This window comes from Octodon degus, unplaced genomic scaffold (genome assembly GCF_000260255.1).
Source record: "Octodon degus isolate 3935 unplaced genomic scaffold, OctDeg1.0 scaffold00258, whole genome shotgun sequence".
NCBI lineage: Eukaryota > Metazoa > Chordata > Mammalia > Rodentia > Octodontidae > Octodon > Octodon degus.
The window spans coordinates 869,845-881,512 of NW_004524834.1; positions in this window are offsets into that span (position 1 = coordinate 869,845).

Genomic DNA, 11,668 nt, shown 5'->3' on the forward strand with positions numbered 1-11,668 from the left:
ACCATATACAACCTTGAAGCAGGACAATCCCACAATATTTCTTTTCCTATTTCTTGCCTTCATTCACCACCCCCTTCTTTTTGAACAATCATCTACCTGAGAGACAGCACAGCAGCAACTGACATGTCATGACAAGCAGACCGTATTCAGAAGGCCAGAATGACAGGCACTGCAAGCATGAAACTACTATTACAGATTACCATCTTCAGTATTTTATTTTATTGAGAAACAATTATCAATGAGACAGCTTCAAAACTGATTAATTGGACATTTTCAGTTATTAATACCTTGTACATTGTTATCTTCTTAGTGGTTATCCATAGTACAAGAAGCAAACAGACTATCCTGTCCAAACACAATACTACAAATCTTTTTTCTCATTGAATTAAGTAAAAGTAGCTGTATATCTATCCTAACTATTCTGTATATACAAACACAAAATGGTCCTTCCTTTGTATCCCCTTTTTTTCTTTAGTCCTGTCAGAGATGGGTATTCTATTGGCATCTAAATACTATAGGTGGTTGAATTCAGCAGAAGAACTGTCTTTTTAAAAATAGAAGATAAAAGTGTTCCCTTTCTTTAGGGGTAGTAAGGTGTGAAACAGCTTAAATCTACCATCTAAAGAGTTGTGACAAAGCTACTTCTTTTTCCAGAGTGGGAAGGTATAATCCTATTATCTTTGTGTGGTTATCAGCACCACTTGAAATTCCAATTAAAGCAGCTAATCACCACAGGTTCTTCTGGTACTTAGCAGGCAAACAGCTAAGTCTAATTAATACTGTGGAGTGGCGGGTAAGCGACATTTAATTTACTCCCACAGACACATTTTTCTGAGTAAAATTGTGATTTGAGAATTGTTTCATTGCAAATGAACAATTTATAGAAAGGAAACACAACAAAAAGAATCCTTTAGGCAACTGAGCAAATAATATCTTTAAGTGATTTATCTATCTGAAAAGGTCTATAGGCCTCAGGGAGAAAAATAGACTATGAGATGGGCAGTCAAAGGTATATTTCTCATCCATTTATTGTTTAAAACATAAATCTATAAAATAAGAGGCATTATTCATTTAAACTTAAAGATTTATTACCATTTGACTCTTTAACAATGTTTCATTTGGTTAGAAGAGAATAAAATATTATTAATAACCTGGTCCTCTGGGTTTTAAATGCAAATGACTTGGAGCCAGGGTCTCTGGCAAGTGTATTATAATAACCTTAGTGCTCTAGGAAATTAATGTTTTCCTTGTGACCAGTAGGCATTTTAGATGGGAACTAGGGCTTGCAGTAGGGAGGCAACCCCTGTTATTCCATGAAAAGTTTTGTTTTAGCATCTCTACCATCCCCCAACTCAGAGTCCTACCACCCCCGTCCTCATGAGGCACTGGAGTTGATTGATTTGGATCAAAGTCAGTTTCGCTAGGGAAGACTTTTCCTGCTGCTGAATGGGGACCACTGACCCAGTGTGCACAGCTGTCCATGCTTGACTTGGAATAACAGCCCCATGGGCTGGCGATTAAGTCAAACCCTTTGAACCTACTGAGGCTGAAGTCTGCTGGTAGCTCACCATTATTCCCTTGGGCTGAAACCAAGAACTAGAACAACTTAAACTGTAAGGGTCTGATTTCCTGTCTATGCAGTCTTTTCAGGGACCCACTGGATTCTTACTCATGTGTCCCAAAGTAATTTTTGTTCATAATTAAATATTTGCTTTGCTCTTCTGCCTTTATAAAGTCCATATTTGCAGAAACCACCAGCTTCTAAACCAGAAAAGGCTGTAGGAAAGGATAATGAGTCTCAAAGAGTTGCAAATTTCTTTGGTTTTGAGCTGCAGCCTTTGGGTGCTGGTCTGGAAAAACAAGATGCTTATTTCAAGAAAAAAAATTTGATGTTTAATTTTTGGGAATATAAAAGACCTGAATGTTTGCTTGGGAAGGGATTTGAAACTTTTTGTCTGCTCTTTGGGTTGTGGAGATAAAGGAAATCTACACTGCTGCTTTTAGGTAACCTTCTACAAGTAGCTCTCACAGGAACGAAGAGCTGCTCCCCAAAGTGTAAGCATTATTCTGTATAATTACGGATATTTTCACTTCCAAAAATATTTTTTTTCTAGATGCTGCTATTTCAAAGGCATTCAATTCTGTGTGTCATTATCAAATAATCTTTTTTGTACTTGGGTGTTTATTATTGGATTGCAACAACGATAAAGCTCTAGGGGTTTTTGTCTCCTTTGGTATGCTAATTAGCCTATTTCCTTTTGATCTTTTTCTTACTGAAAAGAGTGAAAAGCTATCTCAGTAGGGAATCATAGTGCTGTACATTCATCTCCTCATCTCCATAATCTGAGGATCAGAGGAAGACAACAATTTCACTATGAATGAGAGTGGCTAGCGGCTTTAGTCAGATCCCACTGCTGCCCAATGACCCTGCTGGCACCCCAAGATGGGCACCTCTGAGGAAGACATGGGAGGAAGAAGGCACAAGCATTTCCCATGACAGAGTGAGCCTCATTGTTTTTATTTCTTTTCTGAGCATTCAACCCATGCAAATCTGTCATTTTGCCTAATTTTTAACTTTCAGGTATCTTTCTTCTATTCATGTTTTTAGTGACAATGACTGAATATTTAGTTTGAAGAAAATGGTCTGAAAATGGAAAAAACATGAAGCTGACAAAATCTCTTAGATTGTGCAGCAGCCTTTCAAAGGCAGTCAATTCATTTGTGCAGAGCAACTGGAGAAAGTTACTGGCTCCTGGGAGCTGGTCACACATATGCCAGTTAGACTGTGTTTGGAAATGGGTAGAAAGTGAGCTAAATACTCAGCTTGATTGTTGATTGGCTTACTAGAGCTGTGACACTCTTCCTTTTATTAAAATATAAGGACTTTAAACAGGATGGCTGTTCAAATGGGAAACTTCACCATCAATATTAAAATTACTTGGTGTCTATTGTGAATCAGCTAAGAGGGCTGCATTACATTATAGTGACAGCAAGTTGACATTTAAGTACTGTAGTTGCAGGAACCATACCCAGTAAGTACAGGCATGTGTGCATGCACACACATGCACACACACACACACACACACACACACATTAAATTGAACTGTACAAAAATCATTGTTTTTGCAAGTAAAAAGGAAATTTTATATGGTTCAACCAAATATAATTTCCTACTTGGAAAGTTGGTTGAAAGTAATTTAGTTCTATTTTTAAAAATCATTCATATACAAAAAAGAGTATTTCTTCCTTTAAAATCATCCCAAATAGAGATCTGATTTCAGAAATGCTTCTATCATTAGGTCATTTTTAGAATAGTTCTAAGCCTGAGGTTTTTCATTTCCTTACTGTTTAGAAATCAATCTTTACCCTTTGAAGATGGCTTGAAGTTTTGAAATAAAGGCAAGTCATCAAAACCACTTCTTATAAATAAAGGTTTGTACAAAATAAAAACTATTTTGAGTGATCAAATAATCAAAATTTGATGATGAATAATGCAATGGCTTCCTTGGGCATCATAACTGCTGCTACCACAGCCAGACAAATCCTCATTTAGAAGGTATTTTAGACATCAGTAGTCCAGTAGCCTTTCAGCTTTATTGAACTTAAAAATTTCAAGGTGAATTAATAAGACAGTGTGAGACACTTTGCCATAAAGCTTCCAGTTTACTTAAGAGGAGACCTGGAACTCTGCACTTCTAATAAAACTGCCCAATGATTGTGGTGCAGGAACTTCTCAGGCCTGCATAGGAGGACCACTCTTGTCTAGAGTGATAGACACTTAAGTGCAGCAGCCTACTGGGAGATACTTTTCTAGGAAGAAGCTGACTCCAGCAAAACCCCAGGCACTCTACTCCCAGCTCAGCCTCCACAAGGGACTTCTGGGTTCTGAATTAAAGGCTAATATTTATTGCAAGAATGGCATTTAATAACTTTTTAAAACTTTTGTTAGAAACCTATGGTTCTCACTTGCAAAATGATTGATACTGGTAGTAAGATCGCAGTGTTGTGTCCCGTCAATTGCTTCTATAGTACCTGGCAGATAGCATGGCTTAATTAAACACTGGCTGCTCTATTTTTACGCCACAGTTTTTACCCTGAATTTATTCCTTTTTATACACTTGCTCCATTTCACAGGTCCTTCCTTCCCTTTCTTTAGAGTCTTCCCCTCTTGCTGTTCTTTCCTCCCACGATTGATTTTGTTTGGTCACACACTTTGCTTCCCAAACCTGACACCAGTCTACAGTATCACTGCCAAAAGGGAATGTTCAGTTACAATAGTGCTCTGGAATGTCCCAGAGAAGAACAGCTGGATCTTTTCACATTTTGTCTTTATGCTCAATTAACCCCTAATGATGGCCCTACAGAGTTATTATAAAAAAAAAAAAATCAAAGAAAAAAACACCTCAACTGTGAAACCAAAGTGTGCAGATACAGAAGAAATCAGCACAGAAATTTTCTCTTCATTCAAAATGAATGGGGGGCACAGAATAGGATGTGGGAAGGGCAGTCAGCACAGCTGGCAGCATCTGCACTTGCCCATAGACCTGGCTGCAAAGCTTGAGGCCCTAATGATGGCCCCAGAGGGAGAACAACGTCTGAGGCATCCATGCAGGGTGCCAGCAAGGTACTTTCGTCTCTCCCCCATCTGTTCCCATCACCCTTGCACCCCCCAGTTTGCTCACAAATGGATAAGCAATGAGTGACCAAATGTTGCCTGAGCTACCTGATGCTGTTAATTACCATAACTGTTTAGAGGCAATTATCTCCACAAAAGCAAAACATCTTCATGTGTCATTCCAAATGGATATATTTCTTTGGGGCAGAGACAAATGGGACACTGTGGTTTAGTTTGAGCTAAAAAGCCTTACTTTCCAAGCAGTCATTTGTTTTAATATTTATGATTGCTTTATAGATGTTACAGAGACTGAAAATGATTGAGAGGGATAATCCTATATAAATACATTCTATTTTTCATCTGTTTACTATACATAAATACCCACATGTATTTGCACATGAGATTCAGAGTGTGTATGCTGACTTTTATAAATCAGTGTGATCTTAGTCTTAATTTTAATCCCTACATAGTTCTCTCCTCATTTTCTCCTGATCTCAATTGGTTAAAAAAAAAAGAAAAAGCTGAGTACACTATATAGAGCCTCCATGTAACACAATTATATATGTTTCCTCAAGCTTTTGTTTAAAATCTACATCAAGATTTCATTTATTTTGTATAAATGATTGGACAAAAATCTTTGAGTTAACTCTTATCTTTAGTAAAAGTGAAATGATGCTTACATAAGGCTAATGAGGTATAAATATGAAGTAATTTTCTGGTCAAAAAATTTCAACTAAGGAAAAAAGTGGAAAAAGAGATATACATATTTTTCAGCCGCACTGCCTAGAGTTATCAGACAGTTGTTCAGTCTTTCCTCTTCGTTCATGGATACAAGCTCAGTTGTTTTCGTCAGCATTGGAAGAAGCAAAGATACTCTGTATGAGAAGTCCATGCCTGATTTCAGTTTCTTCTCTCCATGAAGAGAGCCTTCCTAGGAAGTCTGCACATAGAGGAAGAGGGTGCTGATGAGTGCAAATCTTGCAGGGGAAACCCCTGGGTGTGATGGCATTCTGCTGGACATGCTTCTGATTCCTTTTGTTTCTTTAGAGAAGACCTTATGTCATGACAAATGTCCCTATATTGATTTGTCCTAGAAAGGTTAATGTGAACTACAGAGTTTTGTCCCATCTCTCTTGTCACTTTTCCTTGGTGTTGGTGCTGAATGTGGGCACCCAGTGGTGAGCAGGACACAGCCACCTTGCAGACTTTCACGCCTAGCTAGAAAGAAACTTCAGGGAAAAATAAAAAGGCTTTGTTTGCTTACTGGAGTTAAAGAAGCAAAATGCTTCAAGGCCTAAGAAATACTCTTTTAAATAATCTTTTTTTTCTTTTAAATAATCTTAATTTTGTGATTATAGCATGCTTATGTGAGACTTAAAACTATCCTAAGATTACTTTATAAAAAATAAATGTTGTTGGTACATTTTAGATATTCATAATAATGACTTTTGAGAGTCTTAGAGCTACCAGCTATCCTTAATATTTAGAAGAAATTTGGACATGCTGGTAACGTGTTAGTATCAAACACGTTATGGTATGGGATCTCTACAAGATAGCTACCAAAGTCCAATTGAAGACTGAATTGAAATTTTTTAAAAATAGAAATCATTTTTTAATTGAATAAAAATGAAATACACAAGTTTGTGTCCTTGAAAGACATAAAATACCAAAGTTCATTCCAGAATAAATAACTTCAACAATCCAAAATTGACTGAAGAAATTGATTTACAAACTCACACTTTCTAAAAATGAAAGTTCTGTCCAGACAGATTTACTGGTGAATTGTACCAAATACTTAAAAAAATAATAAAGTCACTGTGGAACTTTTGGATAGCCAGAGAGGAAGAAATGCTCCCAACTCATTCATTAAAGCCAGCACAATCCTGGTAGGAAAGCACCTGAATTGAAATTTATACAGTACTTCATTTTGATTATGTGAGCACCAGGTAATGGCTCTTCTAGAAATGATCTTCATCTCTTCTCTGAGATGCCTTCCTTATCATTAATTGGGGTGTGTGTGTGTGTGTGTGTGTGTGTGTGTGCTGGACAGGGGTGATATGTGTATGGTTATATAGCTCAGCATGCACATGGACATGTGTGTGACTTTGTGCACATGGGATGAATGTCCATATGTGCGCGTTTATATACATGAGTGGGTACCTTCATGCTCTATCATGTAGAACGCTCTATGAGAATTGAGAAAATTAAGAGAATTGAGAAATTCTTCTGGAGAAAATTATTCAAATTATACCACACTTGAGTGATTTTAATAACCCAGTACATGCCTAAATGTAGTTTTTGAAATGGGTTTATTGAAAAGATGTAGACTCTTTTCAATAAACATTAGATTTCTATCATGCTGGAGGTGGCATTTGGACAGTGTCCCTGGGAATCTGTGCAAAAGTCCATGCAGCTCTCACTTAAAATTGGTCCATGTGAGTGTACATTAAGGGCTGCTCATCAGCTGGATGGAGGCACGGTGCGTGGGACATTCTTCAGGTCCTCACCCCTTTAATCTGTAAAACTGATGTGAGTATGTAATGTTTTTGCTCAAAATATCATTTTATAGCACATGCAGATATTTTAGGATAAGTACTTTTAAGTATGTTTCTTCCTGCTGAGAAAATATGCCCATTGTGAAAATCCTTAGCTGGGTGTGGTGTGCACACCTACAATCCCAGCACTTGGGAGGTTGAGGCAGTAGGATCGCCTTGAGTTTGAGATCCACTTGGGCTACATAGTGAGTCCAAGGCCAAAAAAATTGCTAAATTCCTTTTGGAAAAAGAACTAACAGAATAGAAAACATTTTTCATTTCTTTTTCTTATAATTTTTCTCTGAATTTTCTCTATTCCAGCTACTCCTAGGGGTTGTGGCATCAATGTAAATTTATGAACACTGCTGTGTTCTGGTGCACATCCCTGACCTCAGACTCGCTCATACTATGGGTAGAGTTCTATTAGTTTTCTAAGTATCTGAAATTTGAATTTTGAATTTTTTGTTATTCATCTAGATTCAACAGATACTTATTACATAAATTTTTATGTCACCCAGAACAACAAAGTCTGAGAAGAAAATTACAAATATAACTCAAGGCCCTACAGGACTCTCAGAATGTACGGGAGATCTCTGAAAAACAAACAAACAAAAAATGGTACCTAGTGGAGAAGATAAAGCAAAGGAGGAAGGAATTCTCATAGCATCAGGGAAACTTTACATTATAGGTGATGTATAGGGTAAGGATGTGAATTCTTTTTGGAGAGAACAGGTAAAAAGTGACAGAACATCCTAGTAAAGCAGTGGATTTGTAAAAATAAAACCAACTGTTGAATTTTTGTCCTTAGGGCTAAGTAATAACCACTTGAGACTTATGTACTGTGTTTCCTCCTTTCTCATTCCCTGTTCTAGACATGATATTTTGCTCCTCTCTCTCTTTTTTTTTTTTTTTTTTTTGTGTGTGTGTGTGTGTGCAACTGGGGATTGAACTCAGGCCCTTGCACTTGCCAGGGAAGCTTATTCTCCTGAGCTATCCCCCCAGCCTGCTCCTCTTCTCTTGTACTTGCTTTTCTTCTAAAATCTTCTGAAACCAAGCATTTTAAAAAAAAGAAAGGGATTTAAGGAAGGGGCAGAGGTGTGTGTGTGAAGTGGGGGTTATATGTGTATGGTTAAGAAATTAAGGTGTGTTACATGTATGCATGCACATGGAACATAAAAACTGTGTGCTGCACATGAGTACTAATAAACTGAACACTAATTTTGAAAAAAAACCCAGAAAATATCTTTTCTAATAAACAATAGCACTATTCTGTGTTTCATTTATTTTGCTGAATTTCTTTGTGGCAATGGTAGGGCAGGTAGTGGCCAAAATCATACTTTGTATCCTCTAGGGCTACCTCAGCCTCCAAGCCATGACCCTGGAACAGGAACAAATATTCCATTCTTAAAGAAAAGACAAATAGTTTGGGTAACACAGAATTCTAGCAAGATTTTATTCTAGACTGTGTATTACTCCAGGAGATTCATTTAAAGTCAAGGCTTGTATGAAATTGGTCTCCATCTCCTTTTTTATTTTACTTCATGATTTTGAATTGTGAGACATTGGAGTTTAAGTACCCTTTAGGTAGTTCAAAATGGACACACCAATAAAACCAGATGAAAACAAAACCCCTAAATTATAGAAAATTCAAAACTCACCTTGTCTGATACTTACAACACATGTAGACCTTTTGTGTGTAGGAATGGAAGCCAAACTTCCTCTACTGGTACACAAAGAGTGAAGAGTTATTGTAGTTAGAGAATGAAGGTGTCAACAAGGGTTCAAAACAAATTTTTTTTTTTTTTTCTGAAAACATCAGTGAGACTCTGTTCCATGTCATTATAAGTAGCACAGCAAATCTGGGAAGGCCAGAAAATGCCTTTCCTTTAGACTTTAAGAAATGCTGGGGCCAGGGAGCTAGCTCAGTAGAATAAGCACTTGTCTGGCAAGCACAGGGTCCTGGGTTGAATCCCTGGCACCACACACACACACACACACACACACACACACACACACACAAAGCTTCAACCTGTTAGTTTGTGCTGTTCTTAGTTACAGTGTTATACAGCAAAGAAAATGAAGTCATTATTTAATTCTTTCATATATGTTCTTGATTTGTATGAGCTTATGCTGAGTAAATTTTGAATTTATGAACCCTAAAATTACTGCTTCCTATACTGACATCTCTTTTGTACCCTTACATCCCTGGCTTTGCATAAATGACTGTGTTCTCTGTCTAGAAGATGATTTTTGTAGTGTGAGAATAATATTCTATTTTATTAGTTCTAGAAACTTTCATTATTTAACCCTCCATTTTCTCTAATTACACAGCTTGAAATATGATACAGTCACAGGAGATGGGATGTGGAGACCTTGGGTTGATTAATATTATATATTGTGATACCTCCTTTAGGGATTTTCTGAAAGAATGAAAGACATAAGCTCTCACCTGGAAAAAGGCAACTGGAACCTCTACCTTCTGTTATGCTCCATTTTTTAATTTCTGCCCCTGGCATAAGATTTTGTGAGTGGGTATAGAGTCCTAGTCAATTCTTCAAATATTTATCAAATGTGTGTATAATGCTCTATATTAGGTACAGGAAGTTGAAGATCTGGGGAAAACAGCATTGTGGGAAAAGACAAACAAGAATTGATCATTATCTGCAAATCCCTTAAAATTTTAAAGAGGGAAGGTCATCTTATAGATATGAAGAAATTACATGAGGTTTATAGTGGATACATAGGCAGAGTGTTCTGGCAACCTGGAGAAAGGGTAAGGCTTACAAAAGCCATTTCTGTTGAGCTGCAAAAAAAATCCTTACAAACAGGAACTCATTACTTTTAGCTTGATGTAGTCTCTGAAGCTGTGATATGAATACATTCAAACTACATTTCACATGTATATTTCAAAATTGCCTCTGGCTTTGGATTTTCTGGCAACATATTTTATAGACTGCATAGTTCCAGAGGCAGAGAGTGTACAGTTAAATAGTTATGAAAAATGTAGTATTTACTTTTGGAAAACCTTTTTTTTTCTACCTGCATATTTTTCTTGATAGCTTTATCTTACATGCTGTCTTAAACATCAATAATTTTTATTGTAGTTCCTAAAGTTTTGATCAATGTACTTCCTTTATTACAATTTATGTATTCATCATTTAGAATTTTCTTATTATGAGCTCTGGGAAATCACACAAGAGTCTGTAAATGTATGTAAGAAGTTCAATCTATATGTGTTTCTTAGGAAGAGAGTTCATTTTTTTTTATCAGATTCTCTGAAAGATCCATGAAATATGTGTTCTCCTTTTATAGTATTATCCACTTTCAATATCTCAAAACCAATTAAATGACTTAAAAACCTGTATTTTCAATCTACATCCTTCAGAGTTGTATACTTACATACACCACACATTTGCTAGTTGTCTTTGCATTGTTTTGTATGAATAGCATAGATCTAACAATTCCATGGTTAAATTCATGAGCTTTCCCAGTAAGTCTTGCTTACATATTTCCACTGTCATTGATGTCACCTAATCTACTTGACTTCACAGAATAAAAATCTAAGAATCATTTGTCTGATTTTTACTTTCTTTCAAGAAAATTCATATAGCACTGGTTTTAGAAAGCTTCTCTTGACCAGCCAATAAAAGGTATTTGTTCTCTTTTGAGCTCCCATAACAGCTTGTGAATCTTTCATTCACTGTTCAGCCATATATTAATAAGATATCTATTTTTCTGATTCCTTCGTTAATCCATAGATACTTGAGAAAAGTGACTATCTTTTTTTGGTTTTGTTATATCACATTGGGTTTAGAGATCAATACTTAGTAAATACTTTGGAATCAATTAAGAAAATGAACAGTGGGTCTTCTATTGAAGTACATCCTATATCTTTTTCTAAAGTTAAGATGTAGTGATAATGAATTAAAATATTCTGATTTCATGGTCCATGGAAGTGCAGAGTGAAGAGTGTTTTGTATATTGTTTCCTGATAACAAAATTATTTTAAGTCAGACCTTAATGCTGATTCTTTGTCACTCAGTAGAAAAGGGATGCCAGCTGTGTAGTAATAGCCCATATTCTATGTGTCTTTTCTCAACTTGAAAATTTTCCTCCCCAGAAGGGGAAAAATCTATTAAGTTAAACATTTAGTTTTTAAAGCATGTTTTGGAATCAAGTGATTAATAGTGAGAGCATCCTAAGGAAATTTGTGTTAGATATAAGTACAAACTTTGGGAGTTCTGGTGTGTAGGAGACACTGCCAGGACCTCGTCTCAGTCCAAGAAGCCAATATTTATAATCCCAAAGTTACGTTATTGGAATCCCATCAAGTTGATTCCAATCTACCACTTTACCACTTTCAATGCAACCCATGGCGAAAATAAAGACACTAAATTATATTTTCAATCATCGGGGAGTCAAGGGGCTCTAAGTCCAGCCACGAAGATGGTTTCCTGGAACCAAGAGAGCAACCCAGGGCCTCACCCAGTTTTTATTCAGTGGGGAAGTGGCTTGAGGA